The sequence below is a fragment of the Pinus tabuliformis genome, chromosome 1_2 (genome assembly GCF_031772625.1).
Source record: "Pinus tabuliformis cultivar Carrire ecotype Pingquan chromosome 1_2, CPIR1, whole genome shotgun sequence".
In the NCBI taxonomy this organism is placed as follows: domain Eukaryota; kingdom Viridiplantae; phylum Streptophyta; class Pinopsida; order Pinales; family Pinaceae; genus Pinus; species Pinus tabuliformis.
Genome location: NC_142298.1, coordinates 226,884,896 through 226,898,264, shown reverse-complemented (window position 1 = coordinate 226,898,264; position 13,369 = coordinate 226,884,896).

The following is a 13,369-nucleotide window of genomic DNA, read 5'->3' as shown; positions in this document are numbered from 1 at the left end:
AAAGTCTAAAGGGTGATCAACCACCATCATATTGATTAAGACAATCTTCCCACTAAAAGTAATAGGCAATTGAGGAAGAACACCCATAGATTCACTTGGTCTTCTATCATAGGCTAACAACTGATTATCAACTGCCAACAACTTTGGAGAACCAAAATCTTTCCAAGTCAAGGAGGATATAATACTTGTAGAGGATCCTTCATCCACCATACATCGATAGACATTTGTGAAATTAATTCTAACCCTTATTTGGAAAGGTGCAACAAAAGGAAGATGAGGCTCGCCAAGGTTATCCCAATCAAAGGAGAAACTCCTAGAACTTAGATGGGGTATATTCAAAGAGACTGGAACACCCCCTAGGCCAGAAGAATCTATACTACAAATCAAGAAGACATTGTTGTTAGGCACTTCACCCCATAAAATAGGAGTGGAATCATCCAGAGATTGCACTGGTTCGACCACTTCATCAACCAATGGTTCATTAGCTATTGAGAAACCATAATAGATTCAGGAGTAGAAGAATCATCAGACTCAGACCATAAATTTTGCACCACTGAAATACCAGGACGCAAATGAGTAAGATGGTCTCCCTTACATATATTACAAGGTAAATTTGGTTTAAATCTTCTACACCTAGGTTTCTAATCAACATCCATTCCGCCAACATGACTAGCAGTGGTTGGTGGAGAGTCCCCAACATGACTCGCAGAGGTTAGTGACTCTTTCCCAAGAGAGATGGGACTTTGCTAGTCACTTGTTGCTTAGGATGCACTCTTTGTGATCCAATTCATACTTGTTTATTCAGTCTAAGTTCTAGTTAAACAAAACATGAACCAAGAAAGAGGATCCCTTGTGAGGAAACATGTTGGCACTATTTCCGACATAGTAAATTTAATATTCATATTTGTTTTAGTTTGTAGAAAACTCCCTGTAGATTCAAACTATTAACTATAATTTACTAAAACAATAGACTTGAATATACTCTACTCATCAACCGAAATAATTAAACTCTCGTGAAATCACGAAGCATACAAGAGAAAGAATTTAATTAACACATTACACAATGATTTCCTGGGGAAATCCATAGCTAAAAACCCCTACTATCTGTATATTGCATCAGTAAAAAAGTATGATAAGGTTACAATGCTTTTCTCAAGCCCAAGCAACCTCTGCACTATCTATATCTACCTCACAGCGTCTTAGACAAGACTAGGCCAATACTTAACAAATTTCTCCCTTGCCCAAATCCCTATTTCCTTGGGTTTTTTCCTTGGGAATTATCCCGTATTAATTAGGGAAATTACTTAATTGGAATCAAGCAATCCATCATAGGCCTTCCTCTGATTGCATGCACCACCTATATAATTTGAATGATTATACAACTAATAGTACAATGTCCTTGAACTCCAATCTTAGCTAGGTAACTCTTAGATATGACATGCATGAGTTATTTATGAGTGAATAATTAGTTAATTGGATGACCACATGAAGCAACACCCCACCGTTTGACCTCCTACTAGTTCCTCCATTAGTTGGAATTTAGTTAAACTAAATAAATTAATTACAACTTGCAATAAACTCAACTAGTGCTTCTATAAAGTAGGAGACACTCTACATGACTCCAGTTAAACCTTAAAATCGAATTAAATAAGAAAACTAAGTCAAATTAACTTATTTCACTCATACAAGTTGTCTTATGATGTGGAATTGCAATTTTATTCCCAATTTACTTCATGGAAAAAAATAAATTAGGATTTTCTTGTTTCATTTTCAACACTCCCTCTCAACAAGAAAGGGATTATCTGCTATCCTGATCCTAGCTCAATGAAACTCAAATTTTCATCTTGACAATGCCTTTGTCAAAATATCTGCACATGTTCCTCATACTCCAACAAAATTATTCTCCTCTACACACAATCTCGTAGATGGTGATACCGGGTGTAGATATGCTTGGACCAATCAGGAAAAAATGGATTCTAGGAGAGTTTGATACAACTCTAATTTTCATAATAAATCACTGTATGACCCATATGCCGACAAAATAACCCAACAAGGATATTCCTCATTTAGATAGTCTCACAAGTTTCTTGACTAGTAGCCATGTACTCTACTTCTGCCAAATTGACTGCAACTGATCTCTACTTTCTGTTGTATTAGGGGATTGTTGCTGATCCAATACTGAATATTCCCCCTAATGTGATCTTCCTGTATGATGGAATCCCTACCTAATCTACATCTGTTTGTGAAGCCTTGCATCTTCACTCCCTTTATGTCTATACCAAATACCAAAGTGAGTGATGCCTTTGAGGTATCTCAACACATGTTTAGCTGTCTTCTAATAGAGGTGGGTTGGCTTAACCATTGCTTGACTAAGCTAGTTAATTGTAAAACATATGTTGAGTCATGTGTTCATCAAATACATAAGTGAACCCAAAATATTACTATAAATAATAGCCTCCGCTACTTCACCTAAAGTAGCATCTTCTTTCCTCCAATTTCCTGCTAGAGGATTTTCCATGGGTTTGTTTCTCTCCATGCTAAACTTCTTCAATATCTCATTGGCATAATTTCCTTCAGATTTAAATGGTTCCTCATCTCATTTCCATACCACCATGCCAAGGAAATAATGCATTAGACTCAAGTCCTTCATCTTGAATTCTCTTGCAAGATCCTCTTTGCAATATTTTACCAGCTTCTCATCACCTATTAGAATTAAATCAACAACATATAATACTATAATCAACAATTTACCTTCAACCAAATATGTTAAAGGTTCACGTAAACTTCAATTTTGGTGAAGCTCAACCTGGTGAAATAGCTCTTAATCCTGGTGTACCAAGCACATGGTTCTTGTTTCAATCCATACAACATGTGCTTGAGTCTACACACATGTGAAACTTTGTTGAAGGTCTCAAATCCTTCTGACTTCTCAATGTACACCTCTTCCTCAATCACTCCATTGAGGAATGTTGTATTCACATCCATATGATGTATCTTACATCCTATCTCCATTGAAATTGCTAGAATAGATCTGATTGAAGAGTACCTTTCTACTGGAGCAAAGGTACCCTCATAATTAATTCCCTCCACTTGAGAGAATGATTTGGCCACAATTTGGCCTTGTGTTTCTCCAAATTCCCATATGCTGCTTTCTTTACCTTGTAAAGTCATATGGAACTCATCATTGATTTGTCTGTTGGCCTAGGGACCACTTCCCAAACATTGTTTCTGATAATGGAGTCATACTCAACCATGTCATCAACCCATACTAGTTTCTACACTACTTCCTTGAATGAGGATGGATCCATCTCTACACTTTCACTCATAAGAGCCATGTAGCCAATGTACCGATATGGTGACCTCCTTTGCCTCCACTATGGTGTGGGTGCTTCCACATTCTCTCTAGCATCATGCATCAATATGTCAGCCTCTCTGGTGCACTTCCTTCCATCTTTGGAATTATCTGCATGAGTGGGTGATTCAACTCTCTGTTCCTTTGCATGTGGTCTCTCAGCATCATCTCAAGGTTCTTCCTTTGGAGTTAAAATATCCTCTTCTCCATGCAACTAAAGCTCCCTCTCTATAGAAAACCTAACATTGGACTTCTCTTCATAGAAATTCACATCTCTACGAACCACTGTCATCCTGTGAGATGCCAGGTACATGCAATAGTTGTGAGGTGTATCACTATAACCCAAAAATATGCCCAACTCAGTCGTTGGCTCTAGATTTTTCCTTGAATCCTTGGTAACATGATAGTAAACTAATGAACCAAAGTTCCTGAAGTGTGCCACATCTGGTTTCTTACCTAAAAAGTCGTCTTCTAGTGTACTCATCTCGAGAATATGATGAGGACTCCTATTCTTCTCATATACAATTGTGTTGCATGCTTTAGCCCACAAGTGAAATGATAGGCCCTAATCATGTAACATCACCCATGCAGCTCCCATAATAATTTGTTCTTCCTTTCAACCACCTATTGGGATAGAGTCTACTGGGGTCAATTTTGCAAATAGTTTTTGTTATCATTGTAAAGTATTTGCATTTTGAGGAGTGGAGCGTGAAGCTTGTAGGAGTCAAAGGGGATTTAGGAAGGTCAAAGCCCCTTAGTTTGTTAAAAGTTAAGTTGTTTTATGACCCACCCATGGTTTACAAACCATGATATTTCAATAGAGATGATATAAAAAGGAGCCATAGAGAGTCATAAGGGATATCCAAGAATGAATCTATGAGCAAGTGATCTAAGTCAGAGAAGTTTGTTTTTGTACTTTGGTGAAGGGGAAGGCTCCTGTAGTTGTGTACGTGAATACCTTGGTAAGTGCGCAGCTGACTGAATGACCCCCTACAACTGTGTGCGCAGGGAAGAAGGAGTCTGTAATAGAAGATCTGGACATAATAAAGACTATTTTGGAGAAATATCTATGCATCTGTGTGTTTATGTTTACTTCTGAATTTACTGTGTATTCACTCTGTTTACTGCAATTTATTATGAAACATGCTTAATACATGTGAAAAAATGATAGATCTAGTCAATTACATGATGTTATGAATGTTTAGAACACTTAGTGAAGAGTTTAAATATGTTATTTGTAAGTTACTATAATTTTCGCATTTCAAGGGTTAGGGTTCGCGAAGGTCGGGATAAAGCCCTAGGAATAACAGAAACTCATCACATAGACCTCTAGATGCAAAAACCTAGTTCTATCATCCCCCAATACTACCTTGAGTGAGACTGCAGCCTGTGCTATGTGGGATATTTCTGAAAGGGCTAGTATTGTAGGGTATTTTTGCTTAGTGCAACTAACTCTGAACCTGGGTCCAAGCCCCCTTAAGCCAACAAATGGTTTCATTGTTGGGACCAAGATCTACCTGAGGAATATTTGATGAGAAATAAGTGGATAATAAATAAGAAAAAGATTGAGAAGTGGATAGCTCAGAAGCTGCATGAGTTTGCAGCCTAGGAAAATAGGAATCCACGCCTATCAAAGGAAGAGTGGTTGAAAAGATACTTGTATACAGAAGTACGTGAAATTGTCTTCTACTCTTTTCTGTGCGAATTATACAAATGGTTGTCTAAATTGGTAGACAATCAAGGTACATGGAGGTTGGATAATCCTATTGTGTGGATTCCATAACTGATGAGTCGCCTGGAAGCTTCAGAAATAAGATCAGGAGGGCCATATATTATTGGATTGATAACATTTTTGGCGGATTCATTACTGAGTTTGCGATCGATACATATGTCAACTATAGTGAAGCTGAATGCTATTTTTTAAAAGGGACAAGAGGTAAGTATTGAATTCCATGAAAACTTGGATTAAAATGCTATTGTGTGGGAAAAGGGTTATGCCACTGAAGGTGATATCGACCATCCAATAGCATTTTCAAGGAGGAAGTTATAGAAGGAAAAAAGAATTATTCAACCATGGAGCACGAAGGATTAGCAATGGTGTATGCGCTCCAAAAGTTCAGGCACTATTTGTTGGGTGCACACTTCAAGATGTACACAGACCATTATGCTTTGAAGTACTTGGTCAACAAGCTTGTGTTGGGGGGGGGGGGATTTGTAGATGGTTGCTGCTCTTTCAAGAATATGAATTTGAAGTAATTGTGAAGCCAGGGCGACTGAATGCTAGACTAGATCACCTCTTGCGAATTGAGAATGGTGATGAACCTACAAATCTATAGGAAGGATTGCATGATGCACAACTCTTTGTTGTACATGTCGCGGGCGAACATTTTGCAGAAACAATCTAGTTCTTATCTACGGGTACTGCTCCGGAAGGGTACATAAAACAAAAAAAGAAGGAATTGGTGGTCCAAGCTACATATTTCTCTGTTATCATAGGACACTTATATAAAATGGGATTTGATGAAATATTGCATAGGTATGTCCCGGATTATGAACGACAAGGTATCCTTGCTGAAGCATATGGAGGGGTTGTGGGAGGAAATTATGCGGGAAGACAAACTATGCAAAAGATCCTATAAGAAGGAATATGGTGGCTGACTATGCATAAGAATTCCAAGGCTTATTACAGGGCATGCGATGTCTGTTAGAAAATGGGGAGGCTGTCAAGAAGAGATGAATTTCCTCTGAACAACAAGTGTTGTTAGAGGCTTTTGATAAGTGGTAAATATACTTCATGGGACTAATTCAGCCACTGGGAAAGAAGACAGGATCCCAATACATTATTACATCGATTAAATATTTAACTAGGTGGGCTGAGGCATAGCTTGTGAAGGATGTAGCACAACCACAAATGCGAAGTTCATTTTTGAATACATTTTGTCTCGGTTTAGTTGCCCTAAAATCTTGATGAGCGATAGGGTTTCGCACTTCTTGAATGAAACAATTGCAACTTTTCTTGAATAATTATAGATGTATCAACAAAAATGTATGCCATATCATCCTCAAGTGAACGACACAGTGGAATTATTTAACACAATCATGGAGAACACCTTAGCGAAGATTTGCAATGCAAAGTGGAATGATTAGGATGTGTGCATACCAGCTACAAAAGGTTGACTAGACAAACGTTGTTCATAGTGGTTTATGGACAAGAAGCTATAATTCTGATGGAGTACATCATCCAAAGTTTGTAGATTGCTGAAGTTATAGACATGCAAGATTGGGATACCATGGAAGAATGCCTCACACAACTAGTTAAGTTGGATCAAGATCACTTCTTGGCAGGTTTTCACCAGTAGGTGCAAAAGGATCACGAAAAGGCATGGCATGATCACCATATTAAACAATCTACCTTTAAGAATGGAAACTTGGTATTGTTGTATGATAATAAGTTCACGAAGTTTTTGGTAAAGTTCCAAATGCATTCGATGGAGCCATATATTGTTAAGGAGATTATGGATGGAGGCGCAATTCAGCTCACAAAGCTAAATGGGGAGTTTTTTCTAGGAAAGGTCAATGGGAGCCAAAGGAGATACGCTAGCATGGTGGGTCCCGCATAGCCTGGCCAAAACATGACCACTAGAAGCACTGTAGATGATTGTATGGTGATTTTTTTGTTGAAAGGAGTGAGGGGGGGGGGGGGGGGGGGGCGAGAATTTAAGGAGCATATATTTGGAAATCTTCCACTAAAAATGAATTAATGACAGGGATATGGAGGGAACAAATGGATTTGAATTCAAATTATGTTATAAATACAACATCCCCCTCAACATCCAAACACTTTGCTTCCTGAGAATTGGTCTTAAGCTTTTGTGCCTCAGTTTTCAGTAAGAGTATTTTTGTATGTCTGCAAAACAGTGGGAAGTACTCCAAGATAACATCTTACAGATAGGATTTACAAATTTAACGGATTGGAACCGTGAAATATTCTTGGAGAGAATGACAAAAACTTGACCTAAACTGGAACAACGTACACCTCCTAATGTTCCTACTACATCACCTAGGTAGCCGAGGCCTAAACCATCCATGGAAGGAGATAAGAAGTAGAAGAAGCCCCAACAGGCACCAGTGTGGAAATTACCGTGCAAAAATCCAACGGAGATCCGACTGAAGGAAACGATGGATAGGTCCAGGCAGCTGACAGAGCCCCTAGACCTAGATGTGGAAGACCTAACTAGGGGTATTAAGGAGATTGGTGTAGATGAGGATGAGCCAATAGCTCAGATACCACTGTATATAATGCCAAGAAAATCCATGGCTAAGGTTCTTAAAGGCTTAGATTCAAAGAAGCTCATGGTCTCCATAGCTTTGCTACTGGAGAATGTGCCATTTGAGGGCAATCTGTTAGCCCGAATACCGTAGATAAAAATGGAGAATTGGGACCTGGGGGACCAAGTGAAGTTCCCACAGTTGGAGTCAAGAAAGTACCTGAAAAAGGTATATTATGAAGAATCTGAGGTCATGCGGGTTGAACCTATGAAATGGGTGGCTAGAGTTGGGTGTGTGGGGCTACTAAACATGTTGTGGGTGCTGTATATTAGCCACAACACCATTAATATAGTTTGCGTATGTCAATTGTTAATGCTGGTGCATGATCGGTGCCTATGGTTGGGAGGCCAATCCCAATTACTGACATGTTGATTCACAGAATCACATTGCTTCCTTACTAAGGAGTGGACCCCCCGGAGGCTTTTGTGGGAAAGTCGCAAGAGAAGAAATTGGTAGATCAAATGAAGAGCGACTTCAGGCTGGTGAAGAAGCCATGAGAATACGCAATAAGTTCCATATTAGATGGCACAATACAATTTGTTGCACAAATTTTGGCTAGGAAAATCATGAGGAAGTGTCGCGCCGATGAAGTGTCGGTGCCAGTAGTATCTTTGGTTGTGCAGTGCACCAAAGGAGTCCAATACAATTGGGCTGAGTACTTACGTCATGAATTTTTGGAGGATTACAGAGAAGCCCATGATGAGGGAAAGACATTCCACTACATGTGGTTGTTGTTGTTGATCACCTTGGTGGCATGGAGGATGTCCGAAGAAAGTCAGTTCCCTTAGCATGATCCAGATCTACCTGAGGCCATGAAGTTTGCATTGCTGTGGGCCACCAAGAACCCTGAGCATGTTATGGAGATGAAGATATTTTGGGTCTTGCTTGAATCAAAGCTGAGGATGGTGATTAACTAGTGACCAAGGTTATCACCAAGTTTGCATGCGCAGTACGTCAATATTATTGATTTCAAGGCATATTTTCATAATCTACACATCCATGTGAAGAAAGATACCATGGGCACATGGCAAAAGTTTCTATACTTAGTCACTGAGGATGATATTCTAGGGGTTGTTAGTAAATGGCCGAGCATTTGGATCACCATTTCTGATGTTGACACAGGAACTAGTAAGACTACTGAAGGTGTAGCAATGCAAACCACAATAATGACAATAGTAGCAAAAGAGAAGAAGAAGGAAGAACAAAAGGCTTCCACAAAAGAAAAGGCTACGCATCATAAATAAGCCGCTATAAAGAAGAAAGAAGCAACAAAAGACAAGATCCCTACCAAAGAAACTGACGGGTCAAAGGAAAAAGCTACCACTATGTCACAAGCCACTATTGACCTTAGCGAGTTAGAAATAGAGTGTACCAATGTTGAGGGCGAGACAGATGGAGAAGAGGAAGGGGGCACAAGCTTGGATACCCCTTCATCATTAAAAATAAATAGAAATGGAGTTCTACAGGGCCACGCAAGAACCATAAGTCAGAAGAATTAGCGAGCATGATGCCTTTGGTCCTCATGGAGGGTGACCTGGATGAGATTAACGATGTGGTCTGTGACAAAACAGAGAATATTTGGAACCCCATCGAGGACCAGTACCATCACACACTAGATAAGGTGCAGCAGTCCCTAAGGGAATTGCACGTCCAAACAGCAATCATTCAAGCAAGTGTGGGACATGCGAGCCTAAAGAAAGTGAGGCTAAAACAAGCGAGAAGGTCAACCTTAGCAACTGAGATCACCAAGAACCTCCACATAGTGCAGTTACCAGAGGGCTCACTGCACATCGAGGCATCCAAAAATAGGGTGCGCCTCTTACACATGAAAGATTTGAGTCTGAACCTGGAGGCACATCTTATTTAGACACTGCATGAGCTGCATCAAGGGGTATCAGATGTGCTTAGAGTTCGGGATAAAAGCACATTGTTGATCATAAATGAAGTCAAAACCAACAATCAATAGATGTTTGAGGAAAATACATAGCCCCTCAAGGAAAGGGAGAAAGTGATGGTGCGAAGTCAACAACTAGAAGTAGCAATAATGAAGGCCTGTAGTGAGCTTCCTGAGCTCCAGGTTCCAACAGAAGTAGCCTTTGCAGAGAAGATTCAAAGACTAGATGCCACAGTAAAGGAGTCGAAGGAGGAAATTGGAAAAGTTAGATTTGAGTTGCAGCTACATATATCTAAGCTCTAACTTAAGCTGCAGCCAACAACTCCTCTAGAATTTAGAGAGCAATGCAAGGATTCTATTAAAGAAGAGATGGCTACCTTAGAAGCTACACTCAAAGGTTGTAACCAGTTGTTTAAACATGCTATGGAACTATGGACCTCGTTGCAAGATGATCCAACTCTAGAGAAGGTTGAAGCAGATATCCGAGAAAAGTAGAGGCACTTTGACGAGATCAAATATACAAAGCAAACCTTAGCACCAGTGCAATGGTTCACCATATTATAGGAGGTCAAGCTCTTCCAGAGCAAGATCAATGAGCTACATCAAAAGGAATCCATCATATCTTCAAGGATGAAGCCCTTGGTAGATGATGCAAGTCAGTTAACACTGTCAGTATAGAGCAAGCTGAAGGCCATGCAATAGACGAAGAGAACCATGGGCCTTGTAGTCGAAGGCCCAACCACAGAAAAATTGGTTGAGGAAGTTCATCAGGCCCCTGCATAGGGAAAAACATATTTGCAAGTGTTGAAGATAGAATTCATTCAGCTACAGGTGAAGATCGAGGCACCACCAACAGAGTGATTGGAGGATGAGTCATGAATCTGTTTTGGGGGCTTGTTGGGACAAAGTTCCCTGGGGTCAATTTTGGAAAATATTTTTTGTTATTATTGTAAAGTTTCCACATTTTTAGGAGTGGACCATGAAGGTCATAGGAGTCAAAGGGGCTTTAGGAAGGTCAAAGCCCCTTAGTTTGTTAGACTTTATGTTGTTTTATCGCCCACCCATGGTTTGTGGACCATGGCATTGTAATAGAATATGATATAAAAATGAGTCATAGAGAGTCATAAGAGATATCGAAGAATGAATGTATGAGCAAGTGATCTAAGTCACAGGAGTCTGCTTTCTATACTTAGGCGAAGGGGAAGGCTCCTGTAGCAGCGTGTTCATAGACATTGGTAAGTCCACAACTAAGTGCATGAGCCCTTGTAATTGTGTGCACAGGGAAGAAGGAGTTTGTAATAGAATATCTGGACATAATAAAGACTATTTTGGAGCAATATATGTTCTTCTTTGCATTTATGTTTAATTCTGAATTCACTGTGTATTCACTCTGTTTACTACAATTTATTATGAAACATGCTTAATATATGCGTGAAAATGATAGATTTGGTCAATTACATGATTTTATGAATGTTTAGAACACTTAGTGAAGAGTTTAAGTCTGTTATCTGTAAGTTTCTATAATTTCCACATTTCAATGGTTAGGGTTCACGAAGGTCGGAATATAGCCCTAGGAGTAAGAGTGACTCATCACATAGACCTCTGGATGTAGAAACCTAGTTTTGTCATTCCTTAATACTGCCTCGAGTGATCTTGTATCATGCGCTACACGAGATGTTGCTGAAAGGGCTGGTAGTGTAGGGTTTTTTTGGTTAGCGCAACTAACTTTGAACTTGGGCCCAAGCCCCCTGAAGCCAACACCACCCCATTTTGTTGTGGGTTATGGGGTGCTATTAATTCGCGTCGAATTCCTTGCTATGCACAAAAGTTCTTGAATTCATTTGACACATATCAAATATTACATAATACCTGTGCTTGGCCATGGAAACTGTCATGAATGGTCCACACACATCTGAGTGAACTCTTTCAAGGATCGCTTGCGCTTGAATGTCCTTATCATGAAAGGTGGCTTTGGTGTACTTCCACAATGTACACCCTTTGCATGTATCTCTCTGCTCTAGTGCACCCTTGGTAAGTCCTATAGAAATCTGTTGCATTATCTTCAAAGATTCATGGTGCAAGTGACCCAATATTCTATGCCAGAACCCACTGATGTCTCAGCTCTGCTCCTTCTCTTCTTTTGTGCTCAAAGAACAATATTCTACATCCAATTTGTAGAGGTTCTTCACTCGAACCTCGATCCGCTTCCCTTGTCATGACGCTATGTGACAAAGGAAAGCCTATGCTTTCCTAAATATCACATCGTAGCCACGGTACTCAAACATAGAAACTGAAACCAAATTCTTCTTCAAACCCGAAACATACATGACATATTTTAATGTGAGAGGAGAGCTAGACTCCCTATGAAAAGTAGCAGTACCGATGTCGGTCACACTATACCATCATCTCCCATTTCGATGTGCATCTAGAGGTCCTTCTTCCCCAAGTCATTGAAGAATTTTTTGTTTCTGGTCATATGGAATGAGACTCCACTATCCGATACCACACACTACCCATCACTGATATCACCATGAAAGTGATGAGGATGAAATCTAAATTGAATGTTGAAACAAGAGCTTCACCTGCCACTCCTTCTGAGGGCTTCTTGTCAGCCTTCTTGTGCAGACACTTCATGGCATAGTGTCCCAATTCATGATAATGAAAAAATGTAATCTTCAATAAGTCCTTCTTCATGTTGCTGAGACTGGAATCTAATTTGGAATGGGATGACTTCCCTTTCCCTTTCTTTGCCTTTCCAGCTAAGGCACCATTTTTTTCATCATCATGCTTAGATGAGGATCCATCTCTGGTGTTCTGCCAAATCTCTTCTTGCACCAAGTCAGACCAAAATCACTCCCTATGGTAGCTTCTCCCTCCCATTTACCGAATCTTGGTTGTTGTGTAATCTGTTGGGAAGGCTTAGAAGTTCTATGCTGATTAGATTGCCTTCAAAAAATGTAGTACCAACACTTCCAATGTCATCCAAAAATTGGGTGAACTTAGTCAAGTACTTTTGTATTGTGTCGTTGTTGGCTTGAGGGGGCTTGGACCCAGGTTCAGAGTTAGCTACGCTAACCAACAAAACTATACACTACTAGATATTTTGGAAACAACCCACATAGCACAGGTTGCAGTCTCACCTGAGGCAGTACTGGGGGATGTTAGAACCAGGCTTCTACATCCAGAAGGCTATGCGATGTGATTAAGTCGTTTCTTGTAGTTTCAGTTCTGATCTGACCTTCATGAACTTAAGTCATTTTCAGTTAAAGAAAATTCTAAACTACGCATAAACATCTAATCATGCATAAATAACAACTAACATTAGATCCATATCTTCGTGGAGTACTTAAGATAAAATAAAGATAAATTACATTCGTTTGCGTGAAAATAAAAAAAATATACAAGTGCATAAAAATAGACACATAATTGCTTCAAATAGCTTTTATTACTTCAGATCTTCCTTATACAACTTTCCTGACCTTGTGCACAGAACTACAAGGGCCTATGCACTCAGTTGCGAACTTACCAAGGTGTTTGTGCACTCAGCTATAAGAGCCTTCCCCTTTGCCTAAAAACACACAAATCTACACTTACAGACTCAAAAATATCTCATCCATCAAGTGATTGATTCCCTTAGACTCACTATGACACCTTTTTATACTCTTTTCTATTACAATACCATGGTCTACAAACCATTGGCGGATATCAAAACAATACCAAAATATAAGGGGTTTTGACCTTCCTAAAACCCCTTGACTCCTATTTGATCCGTGCTACTCACACTTCGCTCCTCA